This window comes from Phyllobates terribilis, unplaced genomic scaffold, assembly GCF_046119375.1.
Source record: "Phyllobates terribilis strain yellow unplaced genomic scaffold, ASM4611937v1 Scaffold_4__5_contigs__length_816908805, whole genome shotgun sequence".
Lineage (NCBI taxonomy): Eukaryota > Metazoa > Chordata > Amphibia > Anura > Dendrobatidae > Phyllobates > Phyllobates terribilis.
In genome coordinates, this window is record NW_027362764.1 from 645,941,012 (window position 1) to 645,964,191 (window position 23,180).

The following is a 23,180-nucleotide window of genomic DNA, read 5'->3' on the forward strand; positions in this document are numbered from 1 at the left end:
GCAGAGGAGGTGGAGGAAGATGCTAGTGACGACGAGGTCAGGTTGTGCCTTCCTGGACAGAGACGTAGTACTGGAAGCACGTCAACAACTGCATCCTCAAACACAACTCTGCCTCTCACCACAAGTCGTGGTGGCTCTTCAGGTCGCATGGGTGCTAAGCCTTGCATAGCCTGGGCATTTTTTCAGATCGATAAAGATGACCCAACTCGTGTTATCTGTAACATTTGTCAGCAAAAGCTAAGTAGAGGCCAAAAAATACATAGTTTGAGTACTTCATGCATGAACCGGCACATGGACATGAAGCATAAGTTGCAGTGGGAAGCTCAGTGTGCTACAATGCGGTCTAGCCGGCCGGGCCAACCACCGTCTGCCATATCTTGTGCATCCGCGGCCTCTTCATCCTCTGTGACTGGGGGGACAGCAGTCACACCTGTTTTGGGGCGCAGACCTGCCACCTCTTTACCCGCAACAGCCAGCGTGATTGGCAGGTCATCATTTTCTTTGGAGGTGGTAACACCAGCTGGTCTTGAGCGCTGTCCGACATCGATAGCACCACCTTTGGATCAAGGCAACCTAACATGTCCGCCTGCATCTTCCTCACAGACCGGCAGTTTGCCGGGGACACCCTTATCAACCCCGTCTAAGCACAATAGCCAGCCCTCGGTCCCTCAGATGTGGACAAGTAAAAGACCATTTCCTCCTAGCCATGAGAAAGCTAAGAGGTTGAATTTCACCATCTGCAAGCTCTTGGCTACAGAAATGCTGCCTTTCCGCCTGGTGGACACAGAGGATTTTCGAGACCTTATGTCCGTCGCAGTGCCCCAGTACCAGATGCCCAGTCGGCACTACTTCTCAAAGAAAGGTGTGCCTGCGCTCCACCAGCATGTCGCACACAACATCACCGCTTCTTTGAGAAACTCGGTGTGTAACAGGGTGCATTTCACCACAGACACTTGGACGAGTAGGCATGGACAGGGGCGTTACATGTCGCTGACTGGGCACTGGGTAACTATGGTGACAGCAGGACAAGGGGCTGCTGTCCAAGTCTTGCCGTCCCCACGAGTTGTGCGTCAATCCTCTTTATGTCATTTTTCCTCCACTGCTTCTGCCTCCTCAACCTCCTCTCGGTCTTCCACCTGCACCCAAAGCCTGTCTGGTCATGCCACAAGCTTTCTAACTGCGCAGAAGGGATCCTGCACACCTCCTTACTATGCTGGCAGTAGGGCTCAACGTCATCAGGCGGTTTTTACATTGAAATGTCTGGGAAATGTGAGTCACACAGCTGAGGAGTTGTGGTCAGCTCTGGAGAACCAATTTCATGAATGGTTGTCTCCACTGGACCTGAAACCAGGGAAGGCCGTGTGCGACAATGCTGCAAACCTGGGTGCGGCCCTTCACCGGGGCAATGTCACACACGTGCCTTGTATGGCTCACGTGTTGAACCTGGTTGTCCAGCAATTTTTAGCCAACTATCCCAGACTAGATGGCCTTCTGCAGAGGGCACGGTCGCTGTGTGCTCACTTCCGCCGTTCGCATCCCGCAGCTCAGCGACTTACATCTCTACAGAAGTCGTTGGGCCTGCCACTTCACCGGCTAAAATGCGATGTGCCTACCCGGTGGAATTCAACTCTGCACATGTTGCAGCGACTGTGGCAGCACCGACAAGCCCTGGTGCAATACGTTCTGACGTATAGCCTGGGCCAACGAGATTCAGAGGTGGGGCAAATCACGCTGGAGGAGTGGTCTCAGATCAGGGACCTATGCACCCTTCTGCACAGTTTTGAAATGGCGACGAAGATGTTTAGTGCTGACGATGCCATTATCAGCATGACTATTCCGGTGATTTACATGCTGGAGCACATGTTAAACAGAATTCGGAGTCAGGTGGTGGCACAAGAGGAGGTGGAGGAAGTAGAGGAGGAGGAGTTGTATGCGGAAGGGCTAACATCTGCAAGGTCCAGACGGTCGGCAGCACCAGGGCGGCAGGCATGTGAGGGTGGGGGAGATGATTTTACCAGGGCGCATGGTAGCAGCCAAACTAGTGAGGAAGGTGCAGGAGCCCAGGAAGAAGTGGAGGACGAACTGATGGAAGACTCATCAGATGAGGGAGACCTTGATCACATTTCTGTTGTGCGAGGTTGGGGGGAGAGGACAGAGGAAGGAAGCATGATTGTTACCTCGCCACCAACACAACAGGGACTTGGTGCTCCTGGATGCGCAACACACATGAGTGCCTTCTTGCTGCACTACCTGCAACATGACCCTCGAATTGTGAGAATTAGAAATAATCCTGACTACTGGGTTGCCACACTGTTAGATCCCCGGTACAAAAGTAAATTTGCAGAAATTATTCCTGCCATAGAAAGGGATGCACGCATGCAGGAGTATCAGCAGAGACTGTTGCAGAATCTTACATGTGCTTTTCCACAAAATACCAGTGGTGCACGTAGTGAATCTCACAGTTCCAACTTGCCAACCGTGGGACCGTCAAGTGTTCAGCACTCAAACCGTAACAGAACCACAGTATCTGCTGGTAACATCAATTTTGCGGAATCATTTCACCACTTTTTTAGCCCATCCTTTGCAAGGCCACAGGAGACAAGAAGTCTGACACATAGTCAACGCCTAGAGACGATGGTACAGGAGTATCTCCAAGTAAACATTGAAGCCACGACTGTGTCACTGGACCCTTGCTCTTTTTGGGCTTCCAATCTGGATAAATGGCCGGAGCTAGCCACTTACGCCTTGGAGATCTTGTCATGCCCCGCAGCCAGCGTTCTGTCTGAACGTGTGTTCAGCGCTGCTGGTGGTGTGCTGACAGATAAGCGCACGCGGCTCTCCACTGATAATGTAGACAGACTCACGTTCATAAAGATGAACAAATCATGGATCCGAAACGACTTTTCTACCCCTGTGTCATCCTGGGGAGAGTAAAAGCTTGATGATTGGTTAAAATCACCCTACCAACCGTTTTAAGCTTTCAAATTACTAATCATGTTTATCTGTATCTTGACTGGAAAATAATTTGGGCTTTGTAGCAGTGTGCAGCACTGATCCTATTAGGCCATCTATAATAAGCTTCACCAGATTTAAAATTAAAAATAATTTTTAGCTGCATCTAGCCCGGAAAATAATTTTGGGGCTCCGAGATGCGCAAGACACATAAGTGCCTTCTTGCTGCACTACCTGCAGCATGACCCTCATATTGTCAGAATTCGAAGTAATCATGACTACTGGGTTGCCACACTCTTAGATCCCCCAAACTTTTCGATCAACCTTTTCATTTTAATAAAGACCAAAAAAATGGTCATTTTTGAAATTATAAGCATTAGCAGGTTGTTAGAAACTGAAATCAAACAGTTTTCAACTCAAAACTTTATTCTAGGTGATGTTACATTTTCACATAGGACCCCTTGTTCGAAAGGAGCTTCTGAACTCTCTCGTCCATTGAATTTGTCAGGTTTTGGATGGTTTCTGCTTCAATTGTTTTGCATGAGGACAGAATACCCTCCCAGAGCTGTTGCTTAGATGTGAACTGCCTCCCGCCATCATAGACACTCCTTTTAATGATGCTCCAAAGGTTCTGAATGGGGTAGAGGTCAGGGGAGCATGGGGGTCACACCATAAGTTTGTCCCCTTTTATGCCCATATCAGCCAGAGATGCAGATGTTTTATGTGCAGCATGAGATGGTGCATTATCATGCAGAAAAATGATCTTGCTGTGAAATACACGGTTCTTCTTCTTGAACCATGGCAGGAAGTGCTGTTTGAGAAAATCCACATACATTATGGAGTTCATCTTTAGCGCCTTCAGGGATCCTAAAGGGGCCGACAATCTCTCTCCCCATGATTCCAGCCCAAAACATTACTCCACCTCCTCCTTGTTGGCGCTGTAGCCGTGTTTGCGTGGGGTGTCCATCAACCAGCCATCCTCCACTCCATTCATCTGGACCATCGAGCGCTGCACGGCACTCATCCGTGAACAAAACAGTTTTGAAATCAGTCTTCATGTAATGTTTGGCCCACTGGAGCCGTTTCTGCTTGTGTGAAGTGGATAGAGGAGGTCGACAGGATGGCGTATGCACAGCTGCAAACCTCTGAAGGACCCTGCATCTTGTTGTTCGGGGGACGTTGGAGGCACAAGCAGCTTCAAAAACTTGTCTGCTGCTATGACAAGGCTTTTTTGCCGCTGCTCTTTCAACCTGACGTAATTGCCTGTAGGAAAGAGTCCTCAATTTGCCCTTATCAGCACGCACACGTGTGTACTGTGAATAAGCTACATACTTCTTGATTGCCAAGACACTTCATCCTGATCATCGCACAATGTTGATTGTAGTCATGCCTTGACCTAAACACTCCACAATTTGTTGCTTCTCAGCAGCCGACACACCCTTTTTCTTTCCCATTTTGGCAGAAAATGTAGGCTGCTTAATAATGTGAGAGAGCCTTCTTAAGTAGTCTTGCCTTTCATTGGACACACCTGCCAAACTAATTAGCACAGGTGTCTGCAATTGCTTACAGTGATATAAAGAGCCCTGACACACATCACCATCAATGAGTTTAACTGACAAACAAACAAATTCTTCCCTTATCACTCCTAAACACTTTTTGCATAATAATTTGGAACGCGGTGTACATGTGCTTTTCCACAAAACACCAGTGGTTCACGTAGTGAATCTTACAGTTCTAACTTGCCAACCGTGGTCTGTATGGAATTGTTCAATAAAGGGCCCAAAATTAAGATAACATAGATGGGAGAGGTCTCTATGAATAGGAATTCCTAAGTATTTGATACCCTGTGAGGGCCAGGCAAAGGGAAAGTTGGACTGGATGGAATCCTATATGGATTTAGGGAGGGAGACATCGAGGGCCTCAGACTTCGCTGCATTGATTTTAAAATTTTACCATGTAACAAAGTGATCTATTTCAGCCATAACAGCAGGGATGGATATATGTGATTGAGTGATATATACTAGGACATCATCAGCAAATAGAGAGCACTTGTACTCGGTGCCTTCCACCTCAATCCACCTAATATTGGGGTTATGGCGAATTGATGAGAGCAGGTGCTCCGTCACTAGGATGTATAAGAGAGGGGACAGAGGACATCCCTGCCTTGTCCCATTGGTGATTGTGAAAGGTGATGAAAATGTTCTGACGCACCCCCTGGGCCTTGGGACACCCGGAGCCGGACCCTTTTTGGTGGATGCTGGTGGTTGTAGTCTTCGTGGCGGCGATCCGGTTCCATGGCTCAGGGCGGTCAAACCAGTGGCGGAACTATTTATGTGGTTTTGATGTTTAAATGTCCGACTACGCCACCCGTGGATTGCGGTCAGAGTGAACCGCCGCTACAGGGCAGACCGCTAAGGCTGGTGTTGTGGGTGCAGCAGAGCGTAGCATAACTCCCCACGGGAGGAGTATAGCCTCAGGGCAGTGTATGCGGAGGATGGGGGTGATGGTGCAGGGCAGCAGCAGTAACGACACGGAGTCAGTGATGCAGTTCAGGGCCTTTACTCACAGTTCTTATTATCCAGACCACGTCTGCAGGTAACGGCTGCCCACGTCGTACTGTGCTCACCAGGTGAGGGGCTCAGACAACTCCCAGATAACTTTGGAGCGCTTCACAGGACCCCCTTTGTGTGTCCTTTGTCTGGCCTTTCTTACCAACACTTCTGTCCGGCTGCCTCGGGCCTCCTCTTGGTAAACTTGGCGCCAGTTTCCCTGACCCTATGTGGTGCCTTCCTAGCGGGTGGAGCAAGGGGCTGCGCCACATAAAATGTCAGAGCCTCCGGTTTCTAGCTGAGGGTCGTTTCCTGCCTCCACTAGTTCGGGGACCGGTCTCCCCCTTTGGCCTGACCCCTCCATGCAGGTGGATTCGGGCGTGCGGTGGCGACTCGCCCGTCCACACCCCTGGGATCCCTTCATTCCTCGTTCCTGGAGCCTTCTCCGCTCCTCTTCCTTCCTTCTCCCTCTTGCAGGCCTGGGCCTCTGTTACTAGGCCCGCCTCCGGAGCAGAGCTCATGCAGAGCCCCTGCTCCCTGCCACTTCTGCTCAGACTTCTCTGCACTGAACTAAGATGGTGCCCACCTTTTATACTCCCTTCTCAATGCACCCAGGAACTGCTTCCTCCCTGCTCCTGCACTGCAGGGTTCCCCTTCCTCAGTGTTCCCTCCCCCCACTCCAGCCAGGGACAGGGACTGTCGTGCCCATCTCAGGGGCATATTGGTCGCCCTGCCCCACGGCAATGTGGTGTAATGCATGCAGGTGTCGGGTCCTGATCCACACTCCATCCTTATCTGAGAGTGAGATATCACACCTCTGGGTGAGGTGCAATACGTCTGTAGCAACCGAGCCCTCGGTGCTACAGTTCCATTTATCTTCAGCCTAGGTGACGTATTGTGATACAGGGCCGTGATTTTGGCTATAAAAGGGTCCCCTAGACCCCTACCCCAAGCTTTTTAAGAGAATCATATATGGCGTGCCAGGAGACTCTATGGAATGCTTTCTCAGCATCCAACGAGAGTATCTACTTACAAATTTTTAACTGCATCTAGCCCAGGAAATACTTTGTGCCTAGTAGCAGTGTCTGCTAGTCAGCGGATTATCCCGGCTGTTAAGCAAGCTACACCACCTGTAGTTTGGACACTTAATTTTTTCAAAGGAAATGCTTCGGGACCACGGGATACTTAGTGAAGAGCATCAGGAGGCACCCCAAGGCATAGGGGCTGGGACTGGCACTAGGATGCCTTGCGGTGGACAGCCGAGCTCGATCCTTATAAAAGCTTTTTAACTGCAGCAGCTTTAGTGGACGCTACTGGAGCTGGAATTACGCGGCTGCTGGCATGAGACTTGCCCTCCAATAGATCCTTGTAAATGGATTTAAAGTGTATTCATTCAAATTAGAGGGACAATTTAAATTAAAAAGCTTAGAGCTGCCTCCACCACAGGGGGGCTCTCTCGACCCACCAGCGGACAGGCACCAGTATTGGGAGAGGGGGGCTGGCCGTCAGGGTTCACCGCGGCTCTGGCACAAACCCGGCGACACGGAGGTGGCACGGGCAGGAGCGGACTGGCCGTCTCGGCTTCTCACTTTTTGGATTTTAGAAGGGCATGACATGCCTATATCTGTGTCTCCCCCTCCTTTTACTCCTCCACCTCTTTTCTTTTCGCATGACTATATGTACTTGTCACTTTTCCATGTGTTAGTTGTGTCTTCTGAGCAGTTTGTCAGCTTTTGGACACCTTTGAAGGTGTTTTCTATGTGTTTCTATGTGTTTTTGTTTGCCTGCCATTGGTTTTAATGGTGTTCGAAGGTGTTCGACGAACAGTTCGACGAACAGTTCGGCGAACACACGGGTGTTCGACGAACCGAACCGAACTCGAACACTACGGGGGTGGCTCAACACTAGTGCTCACCACACATCTAGGTAAGTTCCCTGAAGGGTCTAGTTTCCAAAATAGTGTCACTTGTGGGGGGTTTCCACTATTTAGGCACATCAGGGGCTCTCCAAACGCGACATGGCGTCCGCTCTCGATTTCAGCCAATTTTGCGTTCAAAAAGTCACACAGTGCTCCATCCCTTCTGAACCCTGCCGTGCTCACACAGTACGTGACGCATATCCTCTCCCCCGGATCGAAGAATCACTTTCTGCTCTGGGTCAGGCTAAGTACTTCTCCAATATGGATTTGGCCAGTGGATACTGGCAAGTTCCAGTAGCAGAGAAGGACAAGGCGAAGACGGCGTTCATCCTCCCGATGGGACTCTATGAGTTCAACAGAATGCCGTTTGGTCTTTCAAATGCCCCTGGGACATTTCAGCGGCTAATGGAACATTGCCTGGGTGACCTGAACTTCGAGTCCATGTTGATCTACCTAGATGATGTGGTGGTGTTCAGGACATAATTTGAGGATCATCTGCAGAAACTGCAACAAGTCCTGCAGCGACTTCGAGACCATGGACTGAAGATCAAACCCAAGAAATGCAGATTGTTCCAAGACCGTATAGAATGCCTGGGTCATGTGGTCATTCCCGAAGGAGTGCAGCCAGTTGCCAGTAAGGTGGAGGCTGTCCAGAAGTGGCCTCAGCCAAGAACGCTGCGAGAGGTGAGAGCCTTTTTGGAACTGGCGGGATATTACCGACGGTTTGTCCCAAAGCCTATCTGGTTGGTCTTTTGAATGAGCTGCTGAGAGGCGCATCTCGAGGGCCCAAGAATCGTCCCATTCAGTGGGGTCTTCAATAGCAGAAGGCCTTTGTCATGCCAGGTGTTAGTGCAGCACAAAGGGAAAGGGAGCCCAGACACTAGGGAAAGGGGGAAGTGGAGACCTCCTAGTCTGGTCTAGCGTCACCCTGTTTCTATATTGCCTCTACAGCAATTGCCGCCCGCTGCCTATTTTCCCTGGCGTATAGCTACGGCTAGGGATGGAAGGAGATGAGCACTAATCAACCTCCACTAAACACTACAGACAACAAGGGAAGACAAAACAGGGGGAAGTTGCTTAGCTTTAGATGACTCCAAATATGCACATGGCCTCAAGCTCCAGAGAGGATGAAGTACTGCTCCTGCTAAGCCTCACAAATAGAAATGAAATGAATAGAGCCGGTGACTCCCTCTCAGACACACCAGGTATATATACACCCAGGCCAGAGAGCTAATTAGCAAGAGGGAGGTAGCCGCTCGGTCCTAAAGACAGCCTCTAAGAAGCTGTCTGCAATGCAAAAAGGAGAGATCTCCTGCAACCAACTGCAGGGCGACTGTCTGTCACCTCTGACACACCCTAGACAGTACCCCCTTCCTCTACGAGTGGCCTCCAGACACTCAGCATCGGGTTTCTCAGGAGAAGAGGTGTGGAATGAGCGAACCAATCTGGGAGCGTTCACCTCTGATGCTGAAACGCACATCCTCTCCACTGGACCATAGCCTTTCCAGTGCACCAAGTATTGTAGAGAATGACTTTGGAGACGAGAATCTGCAATCCTCGAAATCTGGAACTCCAGATTACCATCAACCATTACTGGGGGCGGTGTTAGAGGTGAGGGCTCAAGAGATTCCACATACCTTTTGAGTATGGACCTGTGGAAGATATTGTAGACCTTAAGGGCCTGAGGAAGTTCAAGACGAAATGCTGCTGGGTTAATGACGGTGGTTATTTTATAGGGACCAATAAACCTAGATCCACTTCATTGGGATACGTTGAAGTGCTCCAAAGTTGTGACCTCATAAAGTGACACTGCACTGAATAGAAAAAATTGGTCTGGTCAGGAAGGTGAAAACAGGCTGGGGCATGAAGTGGTTAATTAAAAAAGTAGTGCAATAACTAGAACATTGGGTAGTATCCTTTCTTGACTTGAGAATAACCCTCATGTGTGTCTGTTTTGGAAAGGTAAAAGTTAGTGTTGAGCGAGCATGCTCGACACTGTTCGGTACTCGCCTGAGCATCACACTACTCAGGATGTTCGGCGAGCACCGAGCATTTCCGGGTTACTCGGGCGGGAGCTCAGGTCTCCACCCTGCATGTTTGGTGCTCTTTACAGTGAATGAACATGCAGGGATTTCCAGCCAGTCACTGTAATACCGCAGCCATGTTGTTTGTGGGCATTACAGTGATTGGCTTGCCGCACAGCGTCACCTCGAGTATTTAAAACCGGGCGCCGCCATCTTGGACACAGTCGCTCCGGATCAGACAGTGTAGGGACAGCGCTGCTGGTTTAGGGAGAGATATATCCTGCGAAATAGTTAGTGTAGGGTCTGTAAAGGCTGCCAGATCAAACAAACAGTCCTTCTCAGGACTAATATCCATCCCAGATATCAGGCAGGCAGGCAGGCAGGCTGTATAGGAGATGCAGTGGTTATACCAGCAAACGCTGCATTACAGTCCTGTGTGCTCCTGTTGCTGAAATTGCTGGACTTAGCTCCAGTTCTCGGGGGCCAGGAAAAATCCTTTTTTTTCATCTAAATCCTCTTTTTTTTTTCCTCCTTCACACTGTACAAATACCCGTCTTATTAACCTTTTGGTGTCCACCCCCCCCCCCCCCCAAAAAAAAAAAGTGTGTCTCTGATTTTTCAGACACAAATATATCTGTTGAAAATAGTCTGGTGTAGGCTAGAGAAATAGAAGTGTGGTTTTGCAGTTCCACGGGTCAAACCTCTGTATTATCCAGTTTTGGGCCATTTGTATCTAAAAACAACAATTTGAGTGTGTCACTCACTGTTCAGCCACAAATATATATATTTAAAAAAGTCTGGTATACACCAGTAAATTATAACTGTGGTTTTGCTGTTCCACGGTAAAAAATCTCTATTATCCTGCTTTTGGCATTTTTTGCTGTAAAAAAAAAATAATAGTGTCTCCTGATTGTTCAGACACAAATATATTTGTTGAAAATAATCTGGTATACACCAGTAAACAATAACTGTGGTTTTGCCATTCCACTGTAAAAAATCTCTATTATTCAGCTTTTGGTATTTTTTCCGTAAAGAAAAACAGTAATAGTTTCTCCCTGATTGTTCAGATTGTTTAAAAGAGTAGGCCAGAGAAAGAGAACTGTGGTTTTCCTCTTCCATGGTTCTAATTTACTAATTGTTACCCATTTTCCATTGATAGTGCGAGTGTAAGCTATTTTACTTCCTTTACAATGGGCAAGGCGCGTGGCAAGGGACGTGGAACTGGACATTCTGGTGATGGTGCCTGCAGAGGACGGGGCCGTGGCCACGGTGAAAATGTGCCACAACCAACAGCCACATCTTCTCGCTCCCACTTCTTGACTGAATTACTAGGGAAGCACAGAACAACACCAGTATTGCGAACTGATCAGTGTGTACAGGTTATTAATTGGATAGCAGATAATACTTCAAGAAACCTGGCCACCACCACCTCCGGTCTGTCTTCCACACGGTCAACTCTTAGTAGCCGTGAGTCTCGACCGCATACTCCACCTCACCCTGATGCTCCTTCCTCCCACCATGCCGATTGTCGTCAGACAGCAACTGATCCCACACTTGGACACGCTGAAGAGCTGTTCACTGGTCCATGTCCAGATTTGTGCCCCTCGTCTGCTCCGCTTGAAGAGGTGGAAGAGAAGATCCATTGTAGCGATGCCCAAATATTTGAACAGCCATGGCCACAGGAAGTCGACGCTGGCAATTTGTCACAAGAGGTGGACGATGACGAGACACAATTGCCAGAAAGTGAGGAGGGGGATCGTGGTGCTCAAGTGGAAGAGGAGGAGGTGGTGGATGATCTAGTAACTGACCCAACGTGGCAGGAGGACATGCAGAGCGAGGCCAGCAGCACACAGGGTGAGGGAGGCAGAGTACCCCAACAGGCAGGAAGAAGCAGTGTGGTGGCCGCACACAGAAGGCTGGCAACAGTTCCCCGTAACACCAACACGAGGGACGTTGCCAGTACAACCTGTAGGTCTTCCAGAGTCTGGAATTTTTTTAAAGACTCTGCTAATAACCCCAAAAAGGACACTTGTACCACCTGCCATGACAGCATCAGCAGGGGTGACAAAACTACCAGTCTGACCACCACCAGCATGATCAGGCACATGGCAGCAAAGCACCCGACTTTGTGGGGCGAACCCCAGGGTCCACGACCAGTGTCAGCAGGTGTCACCACTGCTTCTTCCGCTGTTGTGCGTGCAATAGAACCCCCTGTTGTGTGTGCAAGGCAATCCCCTGTCCATACTGCATGCAAAGATGCCCCCTCCTCTCAGTCTTCACTTGTTATGGCAGTTTCTCAAGAAACAGCATCAACGTCCACGTCCCACCGCAGCGTTCATTTGTCCATATCCCAGACCTTTGAATGAAAGCGGAAATTCGCAGCTAACGCCCCACAGGCCACAGTCCTAAATTCGCACAATTCATGACTGCTTGCGTTGGAAATGCTCCTTTTAGGCTGGTGGAGACGGAATCCTTCCGCAACCTTATGGCGGTGGCCGTCTCTCGGTACTCGGTCCCCAGCCGACACTATTTTGCCTGGTGTGCCATCCCCGCACTACACAAGCACGTGTCCCAAAACAACTGCCGTGCCCTCAACAACGCAGTTACTGGGAGAGTCCACCTGACAACGGACACGTGGACAAGTGCTTGTGGCCAGGGACGGTACATCTCCCTGACGGCACACTGGGTAAACATAGTGGAAGCCGGGACCCAGTCGGACCTTGGGACGGAACACATCCTCCCCACACCGAGGATTGTGGGCCCTATGTCAGTCAGAGTTGCCCCCACAGTGTACAGCTCCTGCGCATCATCCTCCTCCTCCTCATGTTCAGCCTCCATCTCAGATATCACCGCATCAGTTACAAGCTGGAAGCACTGCAGTACTGCCTCAGCCAAGCGGCAACAGGCTGTGCTGAAATTCATAAGCTTAGGTGAGAAACCTCACACTGCTTGTGAGTTGTGGACAGCTGTGAAAGAGCAGGCAGATCTTTGGCTGAGACTGCTGAACCTACATCCAGGCATGGTTGTGTGTGACAATGGCCGTAACCTGGTGGCGGCTCAGAGGTGAGGCGAGATCACACACGTACCATGCCATGTGCTTAACCTCGTGGTTCGGCGGTTTCTTAAATCGTACCCCGAGTTGCCAGATCTGCTCGTCAAAGTGCGCCGCCTGTCAGCTCATTTTCGGTAGTTGGCTACAGCTTCCGCCACCCTTGCTGTGTTGCAGCAGCGTTTGCAGCTTCCGTCACACCGACTGGTGTGTGATGTCCCCACTCATTGGAACTCTACCCTCCACATGTTGCAAAGGATTTGTGAGCAGAAGAGAGCAGTTGTGGAGTACCAGCTGCAACAAGTCCGTCGATTTTCAGGTCAGACTCCACACATAAGACGTCAGGAGTGGACCTGGATGTCTGACATATGTACCATCTTGACAAACTTTGCCATCTGAACATGCTAGCGGCTGAGGTCACAGTTCGTTGACCAACCAAGGCGTACAAGCGAGAGAGAGGCAACTCCAATCCAGCAGAGGCAGGGGAACACTGTCAACATTCTGGGACAGTTTTCTGAGACCCGCCCAGCTTACAGGCCCTGAGGCGCGGGGGACTCTCACAAGGAGTGGAAAGTTTAAAAAGATGGTGAGGGAGTACCTTGCCGACCGTACCAGCGTCCTCCGTGATTCCTCTGTGCCTTTTAATTATTGGGTATCCAAGCTGGACACTTGGAATGAACTCGCTCTGTATGCCTTGGAGGTCCTGGCCTGCCCTGCCGCTAGCGTGTTATCGGAGTGTGTTTTTAGTGCCGCTGGGGGAATTATAACTGATAAGTGAACTCGCCTGTCAACTGACAATGCTGACAAGCTGACCCTTATCAAAATGAACAAGGGCTGGATTGGGCCAGACTTCTCATCACCACCAAATGACAGCAGAGTAACAAAGTCAAATCCACTGTGTTATTTCGGGAGGTGTATTCACATGCACCTCTTCACACCCACACATGGGTATACACTTCCTCATTTCAACTGTTTTATGTTCTTCTCCTTATCCTCAGCCTCCACCACCACTATACCACCAGGGAGACCGTGTTCCGTGTTGCCATTATTGAAAGTTCCTCTGTCTTTATTTTTGTCAGCATTTGCTTGGAAGGCATAAGCAAAGACTGTGGGAGACTCACTCCCCAATAATGGGAATAATATTTTTAAGATGCTGTACTGTATGGCTCTTGGAAGGGGCATTAAAAGCATCTTGTTAAGCTACTGCGACCTCCACCACTTTTCCGAGGGGCATTCAAACCGTCTTGTTAAGCTACTGCGACCTCCACCACTTTTCCAAGGGGCATTAAAAGAGTCTTGTTAAACCACTCTGAACTCCACAGCTCTTCCAAGGGGCATTGAAATGTTGTTTTTAATTAACTCTAACCTCCACGACTCTTCGAACGGGCATTGCATTTCCTCCTAATTTTTGGCTGCTTTTGCTTGGAAGGCATAAGCAAATACTATGGGAGACCCACTCCCCAATAATGGGAATAATGTTTGTAATATGCTGTACTGCATGGCTCTTGTAAGGGGCATTGCAAGTTCTTCCGTCCTAATTTTTGGCAGCTTTTGCTTGGAAGGCATAAGCAAAGACAATGGGAGACACACTCCCCAATAATGGGAATAACGTTTGTAATATGCTGTACTGCATGGCTCTTGTAAGGGGCATTGCAAGTTCCTCCATCCTAATTTTTGGCAGCTTTTGCTTGGAAGGCATAAGCACAGACTATGGGAGACACACTCCCCAATAATGGGAATAATGTTGGAATATGCTGTACTGCATGGCTCTTGTAAGGGGCATTGCAAGTTCCTCCGTCCTAATTTTTGGCAGCTTTTGCTTGCAAGGCATAAGCAAATACTATGGGAGACCCACTCCCCAATAATGGGAATAATGTTTGTAATATGCTGTACTGTATGGCTCTTGGAAGGGGCATTAAAAGCGTCTTGTTAAGCTACTGCAATCTCCATCACTTTTCCGAGGGTCATTAAAACCGTCTTGTTAAGCTACTGTGACCTCCACGACTCTTCCAAGGTGCATTCAAACCATCTTGTTAAGCCACTCTGAACTCCACAGCTCTTCCAAGGGGCATTGAAATGTTGTTTTTAATTACCTCTAACCTCCACGACTCTTCCAACGGGCATTGCATTTCCTCCTAATTTTAGTCAGCTTTTGCTTTTCAATGCAAAGGCGAAAACTAAGGGTGACCCACTCCCCAATAATGGGTAGAAGGTTTTTAGTACTCTATAGTCCATGTCTGTTTCAAGGGGAATTGCAGTTCCTCATAATTTTTGGAAAGCCTTCCATTCACTGCTTAGGCCAACAGTGTACAGGAGACCCAGTTGCTATAAATGGAAAAAACGGTTTAGTTAAGGCCCTCTGACCTCCATGTCATTTCCAAGGGGCATTGGAGTGCCTCAAAATTTTTGGTAGGCATTGCACTCACTGTATGCTCTATAACTGTGTAGCCGAACCGCTCCTTTTGTTACAGAAACATATCCTACAAGACATATGTGGTTAACTGGCCTGATATTGATGTGAATGGTCCCTGTTCCTCCTGCTTTTTCTCCTTCGCCACTACCTCATCCATCATTTATCACCTGAAGCTTTGTTTTAACGGGAGTCATAGAACTGGGATAGTAGCAGGAAAACATACAGCAATCCTCGGAGGAGGTAGGATATGCACCAAAACGCTGACTACCTCAGGCCTAGCCGCTACTACATACATGCGCTTGCATTCCAAGAAAACAAAGCAGATGCTAACTTCTATCATCATCATCATGCTCCTCATCTTGGCACTCTCAACTCCCCTGATGGAGAAGCCAGGGCCCACCAGAGCAGTCTGGTTCTCTGGTGGGCTCATCCAATGCTGCCCTAAAGCAGGCCGGGCTAAGAAAAGTGTGGGGGGATGTTCCAAGGAGAAATAGGGGTGGCTGGGGACCGTTTATGGACACCCGGCCGCCCCCAGGTGGCTGGGGACCGTGTGTTGACACCCGGCCGCGGGGCCGCTGGGGACCGAGTATGGACACCCGGCTGCCCCATGGCGGCTGGGGACCAAGCGTTGACACCCGGCCGCCGGGAGGCTGGGGACTGAGAATGGATACCTCGCTGCCGAAGCAGTCATGAGGTAGTGGCCAGCTTCGGCCTCCTCCAATCTAAAAGGCCCCATTTCAAGTGCAAGCTAGCAGTATGGTATTGCAGCCTGGGGGTGGGTGGGTGGCAGGCTGCATACTTGCGCTTGCATTGCAAGGAATGGGAGAGGTACAATTGAACACTGCCCTGGGACAAGGACTTGAACGGGGATAGTTGCAAGTCTGCAACGACAGGTGCAGGGTGGGAGGCATCTTCGCATGTACCATGAACAGGGGTTTGGCATGCACACACTACAGCAGAATAGGCTCTCCTTCCCACTAAATGCACTGGGGAGGACACAGGTAATGTTTTGGTATGCGCGCTTAATCTTATGTATAAGGCACACCGGGACAAATAGAGGCGGCTGGGGACTGAGTATGGATACCTCGCTGCCGAAGCAGCCATGAGGTAGTGGCCAGCTTCGGCCTCCTCCAAACTAAAAGGCCCCATTTCAAGTGCAAGCTAGCAGTATGGCATTGCAGCCTGGGGGTGGGTGGGTGGCAGGCTGCACACTTACGCTTGCATTAAAAGAAAACAAAGCAGATGCTAACTTCTATCATCATCATCATCATGCTCCTCACCTTGGCACTCTCAACTCCCCTGATGGAGAAGCCAGGGCCCACCGGAGGACTCTGGTTCTTGGTGGGCTTGTCCAATGCTGCCCTAAAGCAGGCCGGGCTAAGAAAAGTGTGTGGGGGGATGTTCCAAGGAGAAATAGGGGCGGCTGGGGACCGTTTATGGACACCCGGCCGCCCCCAGGCGGCAGGGGACCGTATGTGGACACACGGCAGCCCCCTGGCGGCTGGGGACCGAGTGTGGACAGCCGGCCGCCGGGCGGCTGGGGACTGAGTATGGATTCCAGGCTGCCAACGCAGCCATGACGTGGTGGCCAGATTCTGCCTCCACATGCCTAAAAGGCCCAATTTCAAGTGCAAGCAAGCAAGCAGCATGGTATTGCAGCCTGGGGGTGGATGGGTGGCAGGCTGCACACTTACGCTTGCATTCCAAGAAAACAAAGCAGATGCTAACTTGTATCATCATCATCATGGTCCTCACCTTGGCACTCTCAACTCCCCTGATGGAGAAGCCAGGGCCCACCGGAGGAGTCTGGTTCTCTGGTGGGCTCGTCCAATGCTGCCCTAAAGCAGGCCGGGCTAAGAAAAGTGTGTGGGGGGAAGTTGACAGGAGAAATAGGGGTGGCTGGGGACCGTTTATGGACACTCGGCTGCCCCCAGGTGGCTGGGGAACGTGTGTGGACACCCGGCCGCGGGGCGGCTGAGGACCGAGTATGGACCCCCGTCCGCCCCCTGGCGGCTGGGGACAGAGTGTGGACACCCGGCTGCCGGGCGGCTGGGGACTGAGTATGGATTCCAGGCCGCCAACGCAGCCATGACGTGGGGGCCAGATTCCGCCTCCACATGCCTAAAAGGCCCAATTTCAAGTGCAAGCAAGCAGTATGGTATTGCAGCCTGGGGGTGGGTGGGTGGCAGGCTGCACACTTACGCTTGCATTCCAAGAAAACAAAGCAGATGCTAACTTCTATCATCATCATCATGGTCCTCACCTTGGCCCTCTCAACTCCCCTGATGGAGAAGCCAGGGCCCACCGGAGGAGTCTGGTTCTCTTGTAGGCTCATCCAATGCTGTCCTAAAGCAGGCTGGGCTAAGAAAAGTGTGTGGGGGGAAGTAGACAGTAGAAATAGGGGCGGCTGGGGACCATTTATGGACACCCGACTGCCCCCAGGCGGCTGGGGACCGTGTGTGGACACCCTGCCGCCGGGCGGCTGGGGACTGAGTATGGATACCAGGCCGCCAACGCAGCCATGACGTGGTGGCCAGATTCTGCCTCCACATGCCTAAAAGGCCCAATTTCAAGTGCAAGCAAGCAGTATGGTATTGCAGACCTGGGGTGGGTGGGTGGTTGGCTGCATATTTGCGCTTGCATTGCAAGGAATGGGGGAGGTACAATTGAACACTGTCCTGGGACAAGAACTTGCATGGGGATATTTGCAAGTCGGCATCTTCTGATGCGTCAAGGATCACTTCTGAAGGGCACACTTTTAGACAGTGACCTGGGTGCCAGAGATGCTTCCAGGGCTCTTCCCCATGCTGTTCCCATGTCTTTTCAGCACTGTATGCATGTGTCACACAGCACATGGCCAGATAAGGTTGTAAAATGTTAAAATGACATTTCCTGGTGAATGCATTTGTCACGGTTGAAAGCAATACAAAAGTGCAAAAACGCATAAAAAATGCTACTTGTGAACATAGCCCAAGGTGTGGAGGAGTATTTTTTGGGGGTTATTTATTTTACCTTATACACAAGTCTTTACCCTGGAAAGGAACTTCCTTAACATATTTCACAGAAAAGCAGTTTCAGTTTCGTGTTTGAACTTTTTATTGTGAGCCCTTAAAAGTGGCTTAATACCTCTGACCACGTTGTTGACAGCAGTGACCTGGGGGTCAGAAATGCTTCCTGCGGCGATCCCCATGCTGTCCCCATGTCATTTGAGCACTGTCACTATCGTTTTGGGTACTTGTTAGTGACGCGCCCCTGGGCCTGTGTCGCGCTGCGATGCGCACGCGGGAGCTTACCCGGAGCCGGATCTCTTGAGGGTTGTAGTCTCGTGGCGGCGACCCGGTCTGTGCCCAGGGAGTCAAACTGAGCGGCGATGTACTAGCAGTAGATGGTTGGTGACTACGCCACCCGTTGAATGCAGCTATGGAGCTGCCGCTGCAGGGCAGACCGCTGAGGCCGGTGGAAGGATGGTGCAGCGTGGATGGTATAACCCCCAACGGGAGGGGTATGGCCTCAGGGCAGCCGACGTGGATGATGGGGGTAGCAGGAACCACTCAGAGACGGTGCGGTGTAGTTCAGGGTCTTTACTGGTGACAAAGAAAGACCCTCCCGGAGTACTTGCTAGTGATAGGGGCCTGGTCAGTCCTTGAGCAGATGGGATTTCCCCTGGCCAGGCGGAGTTGTAGGCCTTCCCAACTAACTGTACTCTTCTGGCTACCTTGCTAGAGGCGGGAATAAGTAGCCCACATCCCTGAGTGTACCGTGTGGTGCTCACCCGTATGGCCGGTGACTCGGGGCCTTCTAATGGCTTCCACTCCACGATGGCGGTGCTGGTCCCACGCGTGTGACCGTGCCTTCGGGCTTCTGGGCCAGAGGACCTGAAATCCTCTGCCTGACGGTTTCTGCTGCTGGGTAGGAGTTAGTCCCCACAGCCTCGGACTCCGGGTCCGGTAAGAAATCTTCTCAGTCAGGGCGAGCTCTGTAGCTGCCAGCCCCTGACTCGTTGTAACACTGCTCCCCACAGAGCTCCTGATGTTTCTTGCTATGCTGCTTCTCTTCTCTACTCTTGTTCTGTCTTCTTTCTCTACTCTCCTTGACTCCAGGCTCAGGCCCCAGGACAGGGCCTGCCTGTGGAGCAGAGCCCATAGAGCAGCTCTGCTCCCTGTCTTCTCCTCTCAGAACTCCCTACCCTGCCTCAGCCCCAGGTTTATATAGGGGAAGTCCTTCCCCTCCCAAGACTGGGCAGGAGGTGTGGCATGCACAGGATCCCTGACCAAAGGACCTCCCACCTGCTCTCAGACGTAATATCTCTATCACTGTGGCAACCAGACCCCTGGGGTGTCACATTAGGCTTTTAAAAGACTGCCGGGGGTACCGCCACAAAAATGCTCGGGTCTCCCATAGACTAACATTGGGCTCGTTGCTCGGGTCGAGCACCCGAGTATCACGGTGAGCTTGGCCCGGGCTTCGAGCACCCGAGCATTTTAGTGCTCGCTCAGCACTAGTAAAAGTAGAAAAAGTAGAAATTAAGTTCAAAACCTTCAATAGAAAAAGATGTTCCCGTAAAGTTGTAAAGAAAGGAGGGGAAAATCCATCTAGCCCTGGTAATTTACCTTCTGATGTTGTTTTGATAACCTTCACTTGTTCCTGCTCAGTGAAATCTGATTCTAATGAATCAAGAATTTCAAAAGAGAGTTGTGGAAGGGCCATTTAAGAAATATAACCTTTAATTTTGGCGCGGAGATTCAGGATGCTAGTCAGAGTAGTAACCTGGAATAGCAACAATTGTTAATATTGCTGGAAGGAGGATAAAATAGTCGCAGAGCCCTGAGTTTGTTTTGGCAGGTTTATTGGCAGGCATGTACCGGTAATTAGTGGTCATCCGTGAGTGTAGAGTCTGTGTTAGGGGTCGTCCACATTTATCTGCATAGCTTAAAAAAAATTCTTGTCCTAGAGTTTCTGATCTTAATGTATTTTTGACCTAATAATCCAATAACCCCTTCTTAAGTAATATAATCCCCAATGTAAAAACAGTTCATACTTGCCTCCCACAACCAGCAGCATTCCAGCTATGTCAGTGTCGGGTCGCCTGAAGGCTCGCATGACATTGTCATGGCACATGAGTCCCAAAGCCAATTTGCAGCCACTATTGGGTTGCTATGCTCATTTCTTGAACCTCAGATGTCCAGGGAGGGTGTTAGCCGATATTGCTAAAATGGTGCTTGTACAAGAGGTGAATATAAGAAGCTTTTATTTTACATTGGGGATTTTATTATTTAAAAAGAGGTTGTCTGAATAATAGACCACCCCTTAAAAGATTATTTGTACAACAATCATGAGATGAGCAGGATCAATCATTTCAGGTAATTCTCTAACCCACAGATTGCCTTCCTGGTTCTTTGCATCTTCAATAGTGTTGAGCTAGTATGCTCGACACTGCTTGGCACTCGCCCGAGCATCTCACTGCTTGGGATGTTCGGCGAGCACCGAGCATTTCCGGGTTACTTGGGACGGGAGCTCGAGGTCTCCGCCCTGCATGTTTGGCGCTCTTTACAGAGCCAATGAACATGCAGGGATTGCCAGCCAGTCACTGTGATGCAGCAGCCATGTTGGTTGTGGGAATTACAGTGATTGGCTGGCCGCACAGCGTCACCTCGAGTATTTAAAACCAGGCGCCGCCATCTTGGACACAGTCGCTCCGGATCACACGGTGTAGGGAGACTGCTGCTGAGCTAGGGGGAGATTTATACTGCGAAATAGGTAGTGTATGCTCTCTAAAGCCTGCAAAATCAAACAGTCCTTCTCAGGACTAATATCCATCCCAGATATCAGGCAGGCAGGCTGTATAGGAGACGCAGTAGTTATACCAACAAACACTGCATCACAGTCCTGTGTGCTGCTTTTCAAATTGCTAGACTTAGCCCCAGGTCTCAGAGGCCAGGAAAAATCCTTTTTTTTTTCATCTAAATCCTCTTTTTTTTTCCCTAAGTCAGACTGTACAAATACCTGTCTTATTAACCCTTTGGTACCCCCCCCCCAAAAAAAAAAATTGAGTGTGTCTGTGAGTGTTCAGACACAAATATATCTGTTTAAAAGAGTCTGGTGTAGGCCAGAGAACTAGAACTGTGGTTTTCCTCTTCCACGGTTCAAATCTGGGTGTAATCCACCTTTTTGCATAAAAAAAAAACAGTTTCAGTGTCTCGCTGACTGTTCAGACACAAATATATCTGTTTAAAAGATTCTAGTTCTCTGGCCTACACCAGAACTGTGTTTTTCCTCTTCCACAGTTCAAATCTCCTTTTTATTACCCTTTTGCCATTGATTGTGCGAGTGTAAGCTATTTTACTTCATTTACAATGGGCAAGGCGCATTGCAAGGGACGTGGAACTGGACGTTCTGGTGATGGTGCCTGCAGAGGACGGGGCCATGGCCAATGTAAAAATGTGCCGCAACCAACAGCCACATCTTCTCGCTCCCACTTCTTGACCGAATTGCTAGGGAAACACACAACAGCACCACTATTGCGAACTGATCAGTGTGAACAGGTTATTAATTGGATGGCAGCTAATACTTCCACTCACCTGGGCACCACCACCTCCGGTCTGTCTTCCACACAGTCAAGTGTTAGTAGCCGTGAGTCTCGACTGCATACTCCTCCTCACCCTGATGCTCCCTCCTCCCACCATGCCGAGTGTCGTCAGACAGCAACTGATCCCACAGTTGGACACTCTGAAGAGCTGTTCACTGGTCCATTTACATATTTCGGCCCCTCGCCTGCTCTGCTTGATGTGTTGGAAGAGGAGATCCCATGTAGCGATGGCCAAATATTTGAACAGCCACGGCCACAGGAAGGCGACGCTGGCAATTTGTCACAAGAGGTGGACGATGATGAGACACAATTGCCACGAAGTGAGGAGGAGGACCATGGTGCGGAAGTGGAAGAGGAGGAGGTGGTGGATGATCTAGTAACTGACCCAACGTGGACACGCAGAACGAGGCCAGCAGCACACAGGGGGAGGGAGGCAGAGTACCCCAACAGGCAGGAAGAAGCAGTGTGGTGGCCGCTGACAGAAGGCGGGCAACCGTTCCCCGTAACACCAACACGAGGGACGTTGCCAGTAGAACCGGTAGGTCTTCCAGAGTCTGGAATTTTTTTTACGGACACATGGACAAGTGCTTGTGGCCAGGGACGGTACATCTCTCTGACGGCACATGGGTAAACATAGTGGAAGCCAGGACCCAGTCGGACCTTGGGACAGAACACATCTTCCCCACACCGAGTTGTCAGTCAGAGTTGCCCCCACAGTGTACAGCTCCTGCGCATCATCCTCCTCCTCCTCATGTTCAGCCTCCATCTCAGATATCACCACATCAGTTACAAGCTGGAAGCACTGCAGTACTGCCTCAGCCAAGCGGCAACAGGCTGTGCTGAAACTCATAAGCATAGGTGATAAACCTCACACTGCTTGTGAGTTGTGGACAGCTGTGAAAGAGCAGGCTGATCTGAGGCTGAGACTGCTGAACCTACATCCAGGCATGGTTGTGTGTGACAATGGCTGTAACCTGGTGGTGGCTCTTAGGCGAGGCGAGATCACACACGTACCATGCCTGGCTCATGTGCTTAACCTCGTGGTTCAGCAGTTTCTTAAATCGTACCCCGAGTTGTCATATCTGCTCGTCAAAGTACGCCGCCTGTCAGCTCATTTTCGCAAGTCGGCTACAGCTTCTGCCGCCCTTACTGTGTTGCAGCAGCGTTTGCAGCTTCCGGCACACTGACTGGTGTGTGATGTCCCCACACATTGGAACTCTACCCTCCACATGTTGCAAAGGATTTGTAAGCAGAAGAGAGCAGTTGTGGAGTACCAGCTGCAACAAGGCCGTCGATATTCAGGTCAGACTCTACACATAAGACCTCAGGAGTGGACCTGGATGTCTGACATATGTACCATCTTGACAAACTTTGAGGAGTCCACCAAGATGGTGAGTGGCGATGACACCATCAGTAGGGTCAGCATCCCTCTTGTCTGTCTTTTGCAACGCTCTCTGCAGAGAATTAAAGAGGAGGCATTGCAGCCACAGTATGACAAGATGGATCAAGAAGCCGTAGCGGGCGAATATGCCCAGCCTCATCTCATCCCAACGTGCATTGGGGGACAATGAGGGAGAGGAGGAGGAAGAACAGGAGCTGGTATCATGTGCTGTAGATGGTAGTACCTGTACGACTTTCATACCATCGGTTCAGCGTGGGTGGCCTGAAGACAGGGGGGAGGAGGAGGAG